A 19637-nucleotide genomic window follows, 5' to 3' on the forward strand; every position below is an offset into this window, starting at 1 on the left:
TTGGATTAATCTGGACCTGCTGTAATAGTTTCAAATTTTTCGCCAGTAAAATCGTCAAATATCAAAAGTATTCGCCAATTTTCCAAAGTCTTCGCCGAATGCAAATCTTAACAATTTGTTTATAATGATTTTTTTTTATCGGGGAGAATTATTTTACGGTAGTATATTTCAGGCTTATATTATTCGCACCCAACTTTTGCCATATAACAATTTTATTCGCCAAATTTACGATTTTATCGCATTTAGCGCGGCCCTGATTAATGTAATATGATGTATCTAGTTTACATACTTTACAAAGAACCAGAAATAAATAATTTCTTAATATTAATAAATAAGACATTCATTTCAATTACAAAATTGCAGTTTTTGGGTCACTTGTTTATTACAGAAATAAACATTATTTATCTAAGATCTATTTATCGTTAGTATCATATTTGCTATCTTTCATCTTTAAATTTTATTAAAAAATTTTGGAATTGGCATATGGATAGAACAATATTGTGGCAAAAAATATTTATAGTGCTGACGTTTAATATCCTCAGTTGCAGACGAATCATGGGTTGAAGTCCCCTTTCAGTCAGGTTAATCGTGGTTTTCCTCCTCATGCAACGCAAATGCGGGTTAGTTCCATCAGAAAGGCCTCCACAAAGGCAAAATTTTACACAATACTTGATAAAGTAGTTCCCTTGTCTTCTGGATTGAGTTCAAAACTACAAGGCTACGGAGTTGAATATTAGTAGCTGTAAACCCTTAATTGGGTGGGCTGTTAACGACGGTTATAAAAAAAATTAAAATAATAAACAAACTAGAGTCGCAGTGACTCAGGGGATGGACCATTCGCCTTCCAAAGAGGTGAATCTGCTTCGAATCCCTGCGATGGCTGGTCGATACGAATTCCGCATACCGCGTGCACCGACCTTAATTCCGAAGTTAAACATTCTCAGTGGTAGACAGATCACGGGCTGGATTTCCCTTGCTGTCTGACTAATCGTGGTTTTTCTCACCATGTAACGCAAGTGCAAGATAGTTCCATCAGAAAGTCCTCCACGAAGGCAATTTTTCTCCCAATACTTGATCCAAGAGTTTCCTTGTCTTCTGGATTGGGTTCAAAAATACAAGGCTACAGAGTAAAACCAAAATTTGGGTCTGTTCAACGACGGCGATAAAATAAAATAACTTGAGGCGTGATGACTCAGGGGATCGCCTTCCAACAGAGTTCGAATTCCAGCGATAACTGTCCGATATGAATCCTCCTCACCGATCACAGTGCGGACGTAAGAATATCCTGAGTAATACACGGATCATGGATTAGAGTTCACTTGCCGTAAGGCTAACCGTGGGAGTTTCTCGTGGTTTTTCCTGCATGTAACGCAAATGCGTATTAGTTCCGCTAAAAATGTCCTCCGCGAAGGTAAATTTCTTCCATTACAAAGTAAAAAGTGGTCAAAATCAAGTAAAGAGTGGTCAAATCAGAACTGCCAAAAAGTGAGTTCTTTCTAAATCTAGCAACCATGTCACCTTTTTAAACAATACATCTCGAAGTAACTAAAGCAAATGTTCACTTCAAACACACCAGAATTGTGTAATTCATTATCTTATGAAATATTGCTGATTTATGCTCAGAAATTATACAATTTATTTCTTTTTATCAAAAACAAAATTATTTGTTTGAAAATATCGCCCCGCAGAATGAGTTGTAGTAAGAAGCTGTGTGCTTTCTAACCGGAAGTAGAGCAGGTTAAGAGGTCGAGAAAGTTTGTTGCCTACATTTATATGGAAAACATCATCCATTTACGTTAGTTTCGTAGAAGAAATTTTTAAATAAAACGAACTTGCTCCTTATTAAATAAATAATCCCAATCCTGAAACGGTAACACTATTACGGTAACGGCACTAACAATCCTGAAACGGTACTTGCTTAAAAACTTCATTCGGAAAAATATACAAATCGGAAGTTACAGTCACGTGTTCGGAGCGCTCAGAAACTGGCTCCCATTTTCAAGACTTGTTAGACAAGAATGAGAAGAAACAAAAGTGATTTCAAAAATAAAACATAAAAATGCCAACGAAAAGTAAAAAAAAAAATAAATAGGAAAAACAAAACTAAAAAACCACGGTAGAAAAGAGAGGAAAATTAGGGGAACGGGACGCATGTAAACTCTCCTTACACACATAGTATCTCCGAGAGATTTTGAGCGCGTTGATTGGCTTTCTCGGCAACGCCATCTGTGACGTATGGCTATTTCATTCTACCATGCTTGTTATTTTCAGCATAGAGTGATTTCTATACTCCAGCTTTTGTGCACAAACTTGAAATGTCAGTTTTTTCAACAGAGAAACTGCCTTCTTCACTTAAAAATGAAGTAAAAAATATTTCCTCAAATACCACCCTTAGAAGCAATGTTCTAAATTTAGACGATTGCAACAAGTGGGTCATGGAATTTGGGGAATTTACCAATACGAAATGGAATTCTAGAACTTCCAAACCTCATGTACAAAGATTTGTTTGTAGGCAAATAACCAGTTTAGTTATTTTTTTTAAAAAAATTTTATTGAATTTTTATGGGAAATGCTTTTTTTGTTAAATTTATGATTATAACAGGCATGAATTCTTATGAAGCTAATATCTCTCTAATTTATTGAATAACATTGAAATCGAATTTAATTGCCTTGCTTAATTCTTATACTCACTATAAAATAAAAAACTGAATAGTTTTCACTTGATATTTATGCAATTAAATTAATGTTCATCGAATTAAATTAATATTTTATTTATTTCTTGTGAATTACTAAAATTAAATTATAAAATTTTTAATTTAGTATTTATTAGTGGCGCCATCTATTATTATAAATTAAAACTAAGAGATCTGCATTATGCTACCTATTTATAACTTATTTTTAATGTTTTTTTTTTTTTTTTTAAGTTAAATGTTTTATAATACCGAAAAACTATTAATTGACATCTAAGAAATCAAGCAATTGTCTTTTAACATGCTTATTTTATAAATTTCCGATTGCATAATTCCCATCAAAATAAAAATTAATGATTATGAATTGTCCATTAAATTAATACCATGAGTAATTAAAGAATAAATTTACAAGAAATTCCCTCCTTTCATTTCTAGAACATTTCTATTGGATTGCGAATATTTTTTTATTATTTAATTGCAGGAAATTATTTGTTTGTCACCACAGTGCGTTTATGAAAGTGCTGCAAGAGAAATGTAAAAGAAGTTTTTCAAAAAATTCTAAAATTTTTTTGCTGAATTATAATTAAATTTTTTTAACATTTTAGAATATTTTCCTCTAAGATGTGATAAAATCTTTTTTAAGTAATCAAATATAATTTTAAAAATTTATTTACATACATTTTAAAATCTCATATTATAAATTCAAACTTAACTGAGTAGTTCTGCAATCATACTGAATAAATTTAAGTAAGAGATTTTAATTTCTAAGTGCATAAGAATATTCACAATGCTATTCAATTTGAATATTAATCAATTCTTATATATATATATTTATATATATATATATTACATAAAAGCTAGCTAATAAAACTTTAATTTATGTTTAATAATTATTATTATACTAATTTGATGTTTTACCGAAAATAATTGTTTACCTTGCATTTACCTAAAATTCATAACATTAATATTAAAAAATATTAGCATAAAATTTAAAGCAAATTAGATTTAAATAAATGTGACATTATTGAAATACAATTAATAATGCTGTTTAATTTTTTGAACAAAACTATAACATTTGTCATAAAATTAGTATGAGAAATATATTGGAACTGATTTATGATTGATTTACATTTTGGGAACAAACTACGGAGAAATGTTATTGGGGAGGAGCTACAAAAAGACGTAACAGAAGGCAATGCCGAGAAAGCCAATCAGAGCTCTCAAAATCTCTTGGGGATACTATGTGTGTAAAGAGAGTTTACATGCGAACGGGACAAGGCTTCCACGGCCTTGAAAATTAAGGGCCCTTAAAAGTACTTAATTTCCAGTATCACTAGTTGTTTGCAACAATTTTTTTATCATAGGAAAATATCCACAATTAAAAAGTTCGTCTTTCGCCTAGAATGAGTCCCTGCTTCGACGGTAGAACATTTTGAATGCGTGTGAGTGTAGGGGTTACAAGAAAGAAAACACGCCCTTATTGTTTTTTTAATTTTATTATTAAATTTTTTCATTAAATTTTTTCATTAAAATATTCTTTCTTTCTGGATCATTCTGAAAGAAAACAATTTAGAGATGGGATCGTGATACTGCAGGTGGGTAGAAGCCTTGATTTATTTTGTGCAATACCGTTGTCTGCTTGGCGCCGGAATAATGACTAATAGCACCTATCAGTCAAGCAAAAACTTTTATTTCTTAAAAACTTTTATTCTATTTATTTTCTTTCTTATTTGTTATTCTTAAAAATTTCGTCCCAAACTTATGTCTTTTGTGTACCCTTTCTAAGTTTTTCGTAACGCTGTGTACCATTAATAAAAAAGTGAATGTATATTTTACTATAAACAAATGGCACATAAGTTAAAAATCACAACTGGCTGTTGACACTACTAATTTTTAACTGTTAACTCTGCAAAAAATATGCAATAGAAAAATACGTAATCGTAAAATTTCATGACTAGCTTTTTTTTAAAATAAACGTTTTGAAATGTTTGTTTGTTGCAAGATATTCGCGTACCCCCGCTAAACTGCTACCGTACCCATGGGGGTGCGCGTATCACACTTTGGGAAACACTGTCTTAAAGGATTGTTTGTTTCGCCGTGGTGTCTTTTAGCAGGTGTTTCATGAGCAATATGGAAAATAAAGTGATGGTTTTAAGTCCTCCTAAAAACGGCAGAAGAAATCTTGCATTAGTAAAGCTGAGAAGGAAATAATATTGAGCATTTATAAAACAGAAGTGCATTCAAAACCAGATGTTCCAATCATTGATGTGGCTGATCATACGGCTTCTATACGGGAGTAAACACAGCTTCTGTTTTCAGAATTATTAAAGACTATAAAAGGGATGCTCCTTAATAGTCAAACCATTTTTCAAAATTTGAAATTTTTCGCGAGCCGCAATTAAATACGTATTTAAAAGGTATGCAAAAGAGGTATTGATTTTTTTTTACATAAATTATTTATTGAAAACATATAAAAAAAGTAAAAGTAAAAAATATGTGTATTGAATTTAAATATTAAAAGTTAAACACATTTATTTTACTTCTCTTGATAATTCTTTAAAATTTTGTGAATAATTGGTGGCGGCACTTCCCAGTAATTCTTTGAGATGCTGGTTAGCTAATACTGATCGGTGTTTGGATTTTACGAATTTTAAAGTGGAATACAATGATTCACATAAGTACGTTGTTCCGAATATTGAAATAATTTGACAGGCAGCCTTTTTCAATTCAGGATACTTCGATTCTGGTACAAATTTCCAAAATTCAGTAATCGACGTCGACTTATATTTTCATTGTAGAGCTTGATCTTCTTGCATCTCTATTAATTCTAATTCTCCAGATGCTCTTTATGTCATAATATATTAGAAATGGAAAACTCAAATTGAACTGAACAATGTTGCATTCAGTCTTTCATATTTGTTCTCAGTAATTTAAAATACATCTAGAAACACTTTCGGAATGATAATAATTTTTTATAAATATAATAGCACAAAAATGCAAAAGGAACTCTGTACTCTGGTACATTTATCAAGAGCCACAAATAATCCTTCAAAGAGCCGCATTTGGCTCGTCAGCCGCATGTTAGCCACCCCTGGTATATTACATTCACTGAAGAGGACTAAATCTCGTAAAACTTTTTTGGATGACATTGACGATTTCGACAGAAATGCTGCAAGAAGAAAAGTTCATGATTCTTTCCGCCGTAACGGAATTCCGACAATAAACAAAGCTCTCAAAACTGTGAACGATGATTCTGATTTACTAAACTGTAAAAGAACGACATTTTATTCCCTGTTAAAAAAATTAGGCTTCAAACATCAAAAACCTACCTAGTTTCATTTTTACTTTTTAATGATATAATTATTCGTTATTATCCATGATTAATTATGATTAATCCAATATTAATACAGTTATTCTTAAAATTTTGTTCTTTTCTGCGTAGATTAATCTAATTATTTTTGCTTTAGGTACAGATGTTAATTAATTACAAAAATTCAAATGCTACTTAAAATTAAATAATTTTGATTACTTCATTCTATTTTCAAAAACCTATTGAATTCGAGGTTTACAAACTGCTTTTTTTTTATAGGTTAAGTGGGTATATTTTTTTTAACTAAAGATTTTGTGAGACATGTAAAAAAGTTCCAAGTTTCTTTTAGCGTAATTATTTTTGTAATACTTCCCTTAGAAATATATATATATATATATATATATATATATATATATATATATATATATATATATATATATATATATATATAATATGAAATAACGGTGGAACCACACCGTTATTTTTTAGTTATTTACAGTCAAAGCAGCATGTTTAACGAGTCCATATTGTGCATAATCTCTTTTATTTCGTAGCGATGGTGAAAGCATACATCTTAGCCCCCTCCAAGCTGGAGATGGGGGGAGACCCATGTCCCGTCTAAGCTGACGGATTTTATTTAAGCATGATAAACAACAAAAAGCATACGCAAAAACATTGCTCCTGCGTTATATAGGATGATTAAAAGTTGTGAAGAGGCCAGTCACTATTGCCTTTTTCTGTATTCTTACGCCTCATCAATTTATTTATTACTCATAGCAAATCGTTTAATATTCTTTCCTTATATGGAAGTGAAAGATCTTAAAATAACTTCTCTTTTGAAGTATAAATCTAATTATTATTCATTGGCATGTTTTTAGCCTTGAAGTCCCAAAATAGAATATCTACCCTTATCCTTTACTAAAGATATTTTATGAAAACGAATGAAGTTTTAATGCTTTTATTAATACAAAAGTATTTAATTTTTGTCTTATATATATATATATATATATATATATATATATATATATATATATATATATATATATGTGTGTGGGAATCCAACCCCCACTACAGCAGCGCCACCCCACTTATGTCAGATTCCAGCTAAACGCTCAGACGGAGCGGTTGTGTTATTTCCATTGTTGTTTTTTTTTCATTAAATTTGTTATTACAAAAGCGTAGTTATTTCAACTATACCTGACGTCAACCTCCACATGGGGGCTCTGGCCGTTTGATAAAATATAATTAACATAGACGGTGTTGATTAACCAACGATAATTGATAATTAAACACAGACGGTGTTTACTGTTTACTTGACTTACCAGACGGGTGAGTTTAAATTTGAACTGCATCTCTGGCCTTGACCTTGGTTTTTGTGAAAGATAATTAACACAGACGGTGTTAGTTAACCGAAAAATAACTAAGCACAAACCGTGTTTACCTAACTTACCAGACGGGTAAGTACAGCTTTCGATTTGAACTATCCCTCTTAAACTGTATTAATTATTATACAATGACATCTCTTAACGATATTGAGTCAATTGCAAATTTCCTAAAATCAGGAAATATAAAAACTGTGAAATTGCTGAATATTTAACGATGTGTTTGATCGTAACTCACGAAAGAAATTGCGATCCTTTTCTTCTTTTCCCCCGGACATAAATATTGAGGAAAGGAAAAAGTTAATATCTGATACTTGTTCCGAACACGAATTAATATGTGTATTAAACCTGCTTAATTTGGATGTTGAAGGGAAAAAACCAGAATTAATAGATAGAATATATCAATCGCTTATGAACTTAAAAGAATTACAAGCTTTTAATACACAATTGAGCGAAGAAGATGATCAATACGAAAGTGAAACTGAAGTAGTACATGTACATAATGACATTGAAGCCACACCCTTATCAAGTAGTAACAAAACAAAGAATGCAGAATTTGATTCTTCGAATTACTTTCTTTTAAAAGAAATATCATCTTCAATGAGACGATTTAATGCTTCTGATTCATATGGGATACATTTGTTTTTTAACGATGTTGAGGACGCGTTTAATTTTATTCCGGATTTAAGTGATACGCAGAAAATAATATTTTGTAAAACTTTACTTGACGGTCAAGCTAAAACTTTTATTTTCACACAACGTAATTTAACATCGTGGTTATTGTTTAAAAATGCTTTATTAAATGAGTTCAGGCATCAATTAAATGCCGCCGAAATTCATCGTCAATTAAGTAATCGCAAAAAAAATCCACACGAATCTTTTATGGAATATTTTTTTGCCGTACGGGAACTCGCGTGTAATTGTAAAAACCCAATAGACGATTTTTCTTTATTTGATTATACTATTGACGGTATTCTCGATTCCCCCGCTAATAAATCCATTTTGTATGGCGCGAAATCTATTTCTGAATTTAAAGATAAATTGCGTATTTATGAAAAAATAGTTAATGATAGAAACAAAAAATCTTTTTTCCGTACAAATCCTCGCTTTTCCCCTGAATTTCCCAAACGTGAGCGCAGTAATTTAGTACGTGACAATGTACGAGGATATGATTTTCAAAATGATATTAAGTTTGATAAACAGAAAACATGTTATAATTGTGGTGTGACGGGGCATATTTCACGTTTGTGTCCTGATAAACAACGAGGTTTGAAATGTAATTTATGTAAGAAATTTGGACATATTGCTTCTAAGTGTAATAATAAATCTACTAACCAAACTGATAACACTGTAAGCGCAATTACACATTCACCTTCTTTGATGTATAAAATTGTTAATGTCAATAATACTTCATTTAATGCTCTTATTGATACTGGAGCTATGAAAACAATTTTGCGGGAACAAACTTATCAAAAAATAGGCTCACCTCCTTTAACTTCTTTTTATGGTACACTAGCAGCGTTTGGTAACGGACATATTAAACCAATAGGTAGTTGTACTCATGAATTTGTAATAGATGATCAAGAGTTTAAAACAAATTTTTGTATAGTTAGAGATAATATTATGTCATATGATGCTATAATTGGCATGGATATTTTAACTCAGGCAGAAATAAAAATTAATACCGCTGGCATCACTTTAACAAAAATAGAGGATAGTAGAACGGAACCCGTAGAGCAATTTTCTATTTCAAATATTTCTATTAAAAATGATTTCGAATTAGAAATCGGATCTCGCGTTAGTCAAACACAAAAAGAAACTCTTCAAAATATGGTTTCAAATTATAAACCTACCAAAACTAAAACTTGCGAAATTCAAATGTCAATAAATTTAAAAAATGAAACACCAATAACTCATAGACCACGTCGATTACCTTTTACAGAACGTAAAATTGTTGATGACCAAGTGACAAAATGGTTGGCTGACCGAATATTCCAGTCAGCCGAATATTCCAGTTCTTCCGAATATTCCAGTCAGGTTGTAGTGGTAAAAAAGAAAGACGGAACCCCAAGAGTTTGTATTGACTATAGAGCGTTAAATAAAAATGTAGTTAAAGATAATTACCCTTTACCACTTATTGATGATATATTAGAAAATCTTCAAGGAGCAACTACGTTTAGCAAAATTGATTTGCGTAATGCATTTTTTCATTTGGAAATAGAACCGAACAGTCGTAAATATACGTCTTTCGTCACTCATAATGGTCAATTTCAATTTTTACGCGCACCATTTGGCCTTTGCAAATCACCCGCAGCTTTTCAGCGTTATATTAACACTATTTTTAAGGATTTGATAATTAAAGATCATATTATTATTTTTATGGATGATATGACTATACCATCGAAAAATGAAGAGGAAGGTCTCGAGAGGCTTGCATCGGTATTTTCACTCGCTTCTGCTTATGGGTTAGAGATAAATTTTTCAAAATGTACATTTTTAACTAGAAAAATAGAATTTCTCGGACATGTAATTGAAAATGGTAAAATGTACCCATCTCCACAAAAAATTAAAGCTGTACTTAATTTTCCCGAACCCAAAAATAGGAAGGATTTACAATCATTTCTTGGTCTAGCTAGCTATTTTCGAAAATTCATATTAAATTTCTCCATCATTGCGCACCCTTTAACTGAACTTTTGAAGAAAAATCGCGAATTTAAATTTACCGAGAATGAAATACAAGCATTTTGTAGTTTAAAACATAATTTGTCTTCTCCACCCGTTCTTAGCATTTACAATCAAAACGCGGATATTGAAATACATTGCGACGCTAGTATTCATGGTTACGGATGTATTTTAATGCAAAAGTCCATAGAGGATAATGCTTTTCACCCGGTATATTTTATGAGTAAGAAAACGTCTGATGCCGAAGCGAAATACAGCAGTTATGAGCTTGAAGTCTTAGCCATTGTACAGGCTTTGAAAAAATTTAGAGTTTACTTGCTAGGGAAACATTTTAAAATCGTGACCGATTGTAATGCGTTTGCGATGACATTAAATAAAAAGGATCTGTGTACTCGCATAGCGCGCTGGGCATTATTGCTACAGGATTTCGATTATATCATTGAACACCGTTCCGGTTCTAAAATGTATCACGTTGACGCGCTAAGTAGATATCCCATTATGATAGTACACGATAGTCTCATTACGAAAATTAGAAAAGCTCAGGAAGAAGATAGTGAAATCCAAACGGTTAAAGAACTTTTGAAAATTAAACCTTATGATGACTTTTTTCTTAAATCTGGCATACTATACAAATTTGTTGATGGTGAAGAACTTCTTGTCGTTCCTGAAAGTATGCAGAATGATATTATACGAAATGCTCACGATCGCGGACATTATGCCTCTAAGCGTACTGAAGAATCATTGAAACATCAATTCCATATCCCTAAAGTGAAAGAAAAAATAGACTGTTTTATTAAAAACTGTGTTCCTTGCATTTTAATAAATCGAAAGTGTGGAAAACAAGAAGGACTGTTACATCCGATCGAAAAAGAATCCATTCCTCTGCACACTTATCATATCGATCATTTAGGACCATTGCCTACCACAAACAAGAATTATAAATACATTTTTGCAGTTATAGACGCTTTCACAAAATTTTGCTGGTTATACCCAACTAAATCTACAGATGCTACTGAAGTTATTTCTAAATTAGACTCTCAAAAATATGTTTTTGGCAATCCATCACGAATTATTTCTGATCGTGGATCTGCATTTACTTCCAAACAGTTCCTTGAGTATTGCACTGCTGAACAAATTGAACATTTTCCTGTAACTACTGGTTTACCGAGAGCAAATGGACAAATAGAAAATTTAAATTCTACCATAATTTCTGTAATCTCCAAATTATCAATAGAAGATCCTAACAAATGGTACACTTATGTAAAAGACGATCAGAAAGTCATTAATTCTACTTTTCAACGAAGCATTAACACTACCCCTTTTCAACTGTTATTTGGTACTGCTATTAAAACGAAACAAGATCTGAAAATTACAAATATGCTGAATGAGGAAATTCAAGCCATCTTCGTTAACAGCCGTGACGAGTTACGGAAACAAGCCAAAATACAAATACAGAAAGTCCAAGATGAAAACAAACGAACTTACAATCTTCGGCGAAAACCATCTGCACCCTTCAAAATTAACGATCTAGTGGCAATAAAACGCACACAATTTGGACCAGGATTGAAACTGAAACCGAAATACATAGGACCTTATACGATAACAAAAATTAAACCTAATGATACTTTTGATGTCGAAAAATGTGCTTTTTTTGATGGACCTTCAAAGACCAGTACATGTGCAGAATACATCAAACATTGGTCTGATGATATTGCTTAAAATGACATTCTCTTCAGAACTCTTTAGAAAATTTTTATTTTTTTCCCTGAGATTTTTTTTTATCTTGAAAATTATTTTAATATTTTGATTATTAATATGTCTTTTGAAATCTTTTTCAGATGATGTATAAGTATTTAGAATGTAAAATGATATTTAGCTATTATGTAAGTATTTTTTTGAATTTTTTTTTTTTGATATGCCCACCTGAGGGCAGGTGCTTCTTGTCGGATGGCCAATGTGGGAATCCAACCCCCACTACAGCAGCGCCACCCCACTTATGTCAGATTCCAGCTAAACGCTCAGACGGAGCGGTTGTGTTATTTCCATTGTTGTTTTTTTTTCATTAAATTTGTTATTACAAAAGCGTAGTTATTTCAACTATACCTGACGTCAACCTCCACATATATATATATATATATATATATATATATATATATATATATATATATATATATATATATATATATATATATATATATATATATATATATATATACTATATATATATATATATATAGCGCGGCATTTTAACAGCGTTTCTGATATATTTTTTCTTCTCCACTTCTTCTTTTAAATACAAATAATTAGATTGTAATTAGACAAATACAAATAATTAGATTGTCGGTAAAATAAAAAACTGATTTTCTACGTTGCAAGTTTTGTTTTAAGAATTTAGGAAAATTTTCTATTTCTCTTATGCTTTTTTGATTAATTGTGTTTCTTTTTTATTTTATTTTGATAACGTATTTTAACGCGTGTTCTTTTTCGTCATTTTTTCTAAGAATCCGGCGATGGGAAACACTTAAAAGTGTAATTATCAGCGTTAAATTTTTTTTTAAAAAATCGAGAGCGATTTCTTATTTTATTTCTGTTTGGCTTTCCCATTTTTTTTAAAAAAAAAGGAAGAAAAAAAACTTTTGTTTTTGTTATGATGTGGCAATTTTAACGAGCACTACTCTTAGATACATTTAAATCGATTATCGCGAATTATCGACTTAACGGACATATCGGCAAGCCGATATAATTACATTTTATTTTTGGCGATGCATCAGGAATCTGATTTAACCCACTAACGGGACTCATTTGTTCCAACAAATGTATAAAAATTACTAATGACCCTCACTGTCTGAATTAACTGACCCTCATTTGCGTTACATAGAGAGAAAAATCACGAAAATATGCCATGGTTAGCCTTACGGTAATGGGACTCGAACCGATGATCCGTCTACCACTGAGGATATTTTGCAAGCCAGATCGGCGCAAGCCAGATGCGGAATTCGTATCGACCAGTCATCTCTGGAATTCGAACCCGGTCCACCTCATATGGAAATCTGATTTAAATGGCTTCTCTCGTGTTCACGGTCCAGTTTAGTCCATCTTTAGATAATGCCCTCAAACACTTAAATAACAAAATGATTAAAAAGAAAGCTCTTTTAACGAGAAAAAGTTTTTTGTAATTCTGATGAAGCAGGGTATAAATTAAAAAAACTATTAAAGAAAAATTAAAAAAAAAATTAAATAAATTGTAAATGTTATATTTTATGCAATAGTTTTAAAAAATAGAAATAACACGATTTCAAAAATAGTGATCTCTGTTTAAAATCATGCCTTTTAATAAAACGCATTACGTTTTCAACTATACGATTTTAATGCGTAGTAAAATATTTCGTCCTTGTGTCTAGTTTATGTTGGTATTTTTTAGAACCGCAAAAAGCATTTCGCCATTTATTTTATTACACTTCTGGATATTAAAACTCTATGTGACATTTAGTTCAAACTTTTTCAATTGGCGACTTAAGTACGGCGAATTCCAAATAACCGAGAAACAATATAACAACCATAGAAAACTAAATCAGTATTCTCTTTCCTCTACTGAATTTAAAGTAAATATTGATGTTCCTCCATAAAGTAAATATGATTTAAAGTAAATATTGATGAATTCCTTGTTGAAAGCGTGGGTTTGTCTTATTTTTGAGATCTATTTATTAAGTAAATTTCCTTTTTTGTTGATACATTTATTATAGAATTTTATGAAAACATTTTTCTATTCTTTTTCTGCATTTATTTTATTTCGATTTATTGTTTTTATCAATAGTTTTGTATTTAAGGACTTTGATAGGTTTTTTGCCATAGAAATGACTTTATGAAGGAATATTTGTTGAATATCAAATTAAGTGTTGAATGTTAACAAAGTTGAAATTTTTGTAATATTATTTTAGGAAAGATAATTAATCAAATGAAACGTCGCGATTCGCATTTACGAAACTTAAAATACACTCATGGCGATTCCTATTAACGAGATTTAAAACTATAACACAATGTAATTTTCATCAAATATTCAAAAATTACACACCATGATTCGTTTTAAAATAACGCTTCATGATTTATATATATTCACCTGATTTTTTAAGAAAAATTTCGATTCGAACCTGGGTTATTTTAAAATCAAAGATTATGATTTGTAATTACGCGATTTTAATATCGAACATTTCGTTTTTTAAACTCACAATTTAAAAACCGCACATCACGATTCATATTCACGCAATTTAAATTTAATAATTGACTTTTCATGGATTAAAAATAAATTTTGGCATTTTGCCAACGTATAATTCAAAATATGTTTGTAAAATTTTTGGTCAATATTCATGGATTAAGATAATTAAAATATAATAGTTTAAAAGAGTTTTTGATCCTTTTTTGAAGCTATCATTATTTTTTATTATTACCACTCAAGTATTGTCGGAATCTGTGTCGAAAAAATTAGAATATCATATATTTTTAAGAATTTTATAATATTGTAATAAAATTACAATATTATGAAATTTACAGTTACAATATTATTATTATTTTAATTGAAATAATATGACTTAACTACTGTAATTGCTTAAAATATTTTCATGAATTTAATTCATTTATGCTTTAATTATTAAAGTTTCTCAAAATAAGATTTAAAATATATCAATTTCTCATTTATAAAAATTATGATTAGAGTTTACAATTGTCTATTAGCAGAAGACATTCAATGATTATCTATGTCTCCTGCGTAAACGTCTATTTCTTTTAAAATTTCGGGTATTTCTTCTTGAAGCCCCCCCCAATCACCCCTCTTAAATATTGATAGTGAATTTTTATATTCACATTTTTCTATTTTTTTAAAAAAATAGTTTGTGATAAATATCAGTTGAAATCATATTCATTTATTTAAAAGATTGAAATATATTTTTGTTTAATTTGTAAACACTCTTCCGACGTTATTTATTTTAGAAGAGTGTTATGTTGTATTAAGCTCATGTCAATCTTTGACTCTAAGTTTATTTTGATCCTTTAAAATTCCATTTCTAGTCTTCCTTTGTAATACACATCTGAAAATTATTGAATTGATATATTTAATAAGATTTTTTATTTTATCTATCAAATATAAACCCTGTGTAAATTATTCTGGAAATCACCTTTGAGATAAAAGCTGTAATTTTACTCACACAACGTAAGACAATCAACAGTTTTACTGAGACAAAATGTCATTTTTGTTGCGACCTTTTTTTTATTTGCTCTTTCATCCCTGAATTGTGTATACTTTTCTATGTTCATTTTTGACAAGGATTCTAGAAAGAAAAAGTTAAGGGTGGTTTTTACAAAACACCCTGTATATGAAAGGTTTTCACTCGACATTAAGAGTGATTTAAGGTAAAAACTAACACATATATATTATTAGCCATTTGTAGATAAATGTCTTATTACTGTATTTAATAGAGTTAGTAGAGTCGGATAAATTTCAAAAAATGAAGCTTTCAATTTCCAAAATGTTTGCAGGCCTATTGTGCCAAACAATGAAAAAAAAGTAAGTTCTTCACTATACATTTCGATAAAATCGGTTTTATAACTATTTCCTATCTATTGCTAATGCTAACAAAATTGAAACCGAAATTCATAAAACTGATAACAATACTTTGCAATTTATAAATTAGTTTTACTTATCAAATAAAAATGCAAAATTCATAAAAATCTCATTTTTTGAATTTTTTGTCTTTACTTTGATTTTTCTATTGCATGACAGTGTCTTCTATAAATTAACTCAGTTTTTCCGTGACATTGAAAATGTGCCGAAGTTTCAGAAAGATATTTGGGAGAAATTAAAGTCTGTTAAACAAATCGTCATACTCCGTGAAGCATATGTTACAACTTGATCTTTCAAAAGTTCGAATTTTAGAAACGCTAAATAAAGACAGGGGTCTGTCCAGACATTTTGTGAAAGGTCCGTTTTTCGTGAAATTGTGAAAAAATGACTCGCATTTTTTCAATCAGGGTCCGCTTTTATGAATTTGTGCAAATAGGGTCCGTTATTGCAAAAAAAAAACTTTTTCAAGGAGTTTTTAAATTGTAAAGACATACATGATAATGCTCAACACTGTAAAATTATAATTAAAAAAATTAAATTTTAAAAAATAAACAACAATTGCTGCTTCTAAATTAGAAATGCAACATTTGATATTTAGCCTATACTGCTGAACGCAGAATATTCATTTCGGACGAATAATGGAAGAATCGTCTGACGAAACTTAATTCGTTTACATCCATCTTTCTTGTTTTCTGCCCTGGAAAGGGTTTATTCGATTGACAAAATAATAATGAAGATAAACAAGTTTGTGAAGGGTCCGATTAAAAGAATAATCTTTTTGTGAAGGGTCCGTTTTTAAGTTAAAATATTTTGTGAAGGGTCCGTTTTTATGGAAAGATATTTTGTGAAGGGTCCGTTAACGGACCCAAATTTCTTCTAAACAGACCCCTGAAAGAAAATGCTACATTATGAAAGTTTAAAAGGGTCTCTCTTTAACCTTTCAACCCCCTAGTTATTTGACGTAAAATCGTTGTAAAAACATTTTTTTTAATAAGCAATCGGGGAAAAAAAATTTTTTTCAGGAGTTTTTTAAAATGTAATTAAAAATGCAATTGACATTGAATAGCTGGTGGAATATACCCCGATCGTGATACAATATCTAAAATTAAAAACCTTTCTTTTAAAACAAACTTAACATAAACTATGTATTTAAAGTAAAGAAACAATTCAAATGCGTAACTACAATTGTTAAAAAAAAAATAGAATATATATTTTTTTATTTGTAAAATCAATTTCGCATAGAATTTTTAAGTTCTTTAAAAAGTGTAGCGTGTAATGTGAGAAAGGTTTCTAGAAAACATTAGCTTCAATAAATATTACTTTTTTGCATAATATTACTTTTTTTAAGTTTAGCATTTAATAAAGTAATTAAACTCTTATTATTTAAAGAAAATAAAATTTCAACAAAGCGCATGTCGAGTAAAAAGTTGTTAACTACAGTTTGTAAATAATATAGTAGTATAATATAGTTTGTAATATAGTTTGTAAATAATACAGTAGTTGAAATGTAGTTTTAAAAATATTTTTTTTTGTTTCAAGGGTCAAAGATTTCATCCGTTTAAAATAAGACTTGGCGAGATTTATAAAACTCGAATTTTAAAATGAACATTTTAATCCTCTTCCGCAACAGCGATTGTTAACAAGGAGAGAGCAGGGGGGGGGGAGGCAGGCGACTGCTGGCGTCACTGACTTCCAGCCAATTGAAAACCCGCGAAGAGCTTAATTTGCATCTTTCTTCTTTCTTGCATCTCTTAAGATTTTCCGTATTCCCCCCCCCCCCCCAAAAAAAAGAATTTTTTTTTTCTGAAGCTGTGTTAATGTAAGAGTAAAGATACTTAAATCTTGCATTTGAATGTAAGTAATGTTTCATTTTTTATTTTGTAGCACTTTAATGATATTTTGTTTTATCATATTTATTTTTATTTGTTTTTTTTTTTAATTACTTAAGTAATTAGGGTATACCTGTTCATTTACTTAGTTTACTAAGGATATTTTCATGGAAAAGTAGTTATCTTAAATTTTAATGCATTAAAAAATCTTATTTTTTTGAACTGCTTAAGTTTTAAACCAGGTTTCATTCCGGCAGAATTACAAATTATCATCTGGAAATATTAAATAGAGGGTGAAATCTTCATTATACACAGCCGAAACGAGCTTTGCTTATTCTTTGTTGAGTGTCTTCTGTAAGTGAAGTTAATTTTGAAATTTTCTGGACAGTTTTAATACGTTATGTTCATAAGAGTTTGCGTATTGTGAACGATTTGCGATGTTGCAACGATGCAATAAAATTATTTGTAAAAGCTTTTTTAAATTTCACATTATTTTTTTAAAATCTAAATCATGCTTCTTTAATGTCCAAATAATTGCTAAAGTTTACATTCACGCTTTTTATGAATACGCAATTTTTTTTTAAATCATTGACATAATTTTACATACACACAATTAACTACTTTCTTAAAAGTGTTTTTTAATATTATTAAAAGGTTTTTAAGAACAAAGTTTTATAAGAAACGAAACTTATTGTTTATATTTCACAACGTTCTTACATTCTGTTTGATAACATTCCAACTTAAATATTTTGCGCATGACAAATATTGATTTTTATCCATTATTCATTAACATCCCTATTTTATTAAGTAATAAATATTTTTTTTTCTTCATTAATATACAGTTTTATTCATTACACTGGGGAACAAGTTTTTTGTTGCTTTTATATAAATACTTAATCTTTCCTAATTAGGGCACTTCGACAGATTCTTTTTAAAAATGATTTTCTTCTGTTAATTTTCGGTGAAATGTTTAGAAACGCTATGCATAACAAGGAGTTAAAGATCATTTCCTTTTTTTTTCTCTTCTGAATTCCAATTTGAGACAGCATATTTTTATTCTCTTGTTAAGTTCGAGTGTAAGTAATCTTACACCTTTTTTTTTTTAATCATCTAGTTTAATCTTATAGTTTTATTTCTTTCATTTTTTTTCCTTTTTCTTGTTCTGAATTTTGATTTGTTTTTAAAATCTTAAAACATATTTTTTATACAATAGCGACAATTTTTGGAGGGCGTAACAGCATAGAAATATGTATCTCGAATATTTTAGTTATTGTTTATTAAAACAATTTATTTTTTTTTAAATTTCTTTCTAATTATTAATTAATTCAAAAATTTTATTGAGGTATTTTTAAAACTAATTATACTTTGAGTTTATAAGTGAATTCTCAGATTTTTCCGATTTAGCTTTAACAGTTTAATATTTTTTATTCGTCGTCATTTTTGATGTTTTTGAAACTTATTGAACTAAGAATACTTGATTCTTCATTTTGGAACTTAGTTTTTTTCCTTATTATGGAACTTCAAAATTGAAGTACGTAATTCATTAAAACTTCAATTTTGTTCCATATACATTTTGATTATCTTAACAATCGACTATAAAAAAATAATAAAACTTCTAAAATTTTCCTCAGAAAAACCTTTTATAAAAATCTTTTTATTTTCATGTTTTATCTTTAATCATATATTCTGGTAATTATTTATGAAAATTTGGTTTTTGTGTTAATGTTTTAGGGATTGAATTTTTTCACGGGTAGTAAAACTTTTATGAATTATAAATCTTACTTTAGTAAATTGATTTAAAGTTATTTTAACGTTACGATATAACTTAGTCTTCATAAACGTTCTTTTAATTTCTTTTATTGCGAGATATTTTGTGTTTTCTTCATCTGCTTCTAGTTGACAGGAAAGCAGAAAATGTCTATTTGTATTTTTGCACATCTTATTTGGTATGACAGCCTAAGGTGGGCCAAAGCCTTCAGTTGAAGATTCCGCTAGGACAATTTATTCTTTGACCTGGAGTCTTTTATCCCCATAGCACTAAAACCTGTTTCCACATAATCGGCCCATCATTTTCTTACGTATTTATGTGTATAATTTTAATTGGAAAAAAAGCTGTTCCCTTCAAATAAG

The 19637-nt window shown here is 29.7% G+C and overlaps 1 long non-coding RNA gene across 1 annotated transcript in view; it reads left to right on the forward strand.

The window, feature by feature from the left end:
• The window catches only part of LOC147812679 (uncharacterized), a 43739-nt gene that overhangs the window by 6141 nt on the left and 17961 nt on the right, over positions 1-19637 (forward strand). The gene's annotated exons all lie outside the window — the stretch shown is intronic.

Source organism: Parasteatoda tepidariorum, chromosome 4 (genome assembly GCF_982258835.1).
Source record: "Parasteatoda tepidariorum strain Cologne lab strain chromosome 4, Ptep-v5.0, whole genome shotgun sequence".
NCBI lineage: Eukaryota > Metazoa > Arthropoda > Arachnida > Araneae > Theridiidae > Parasteatoda > Parasteatoda tepidariorum.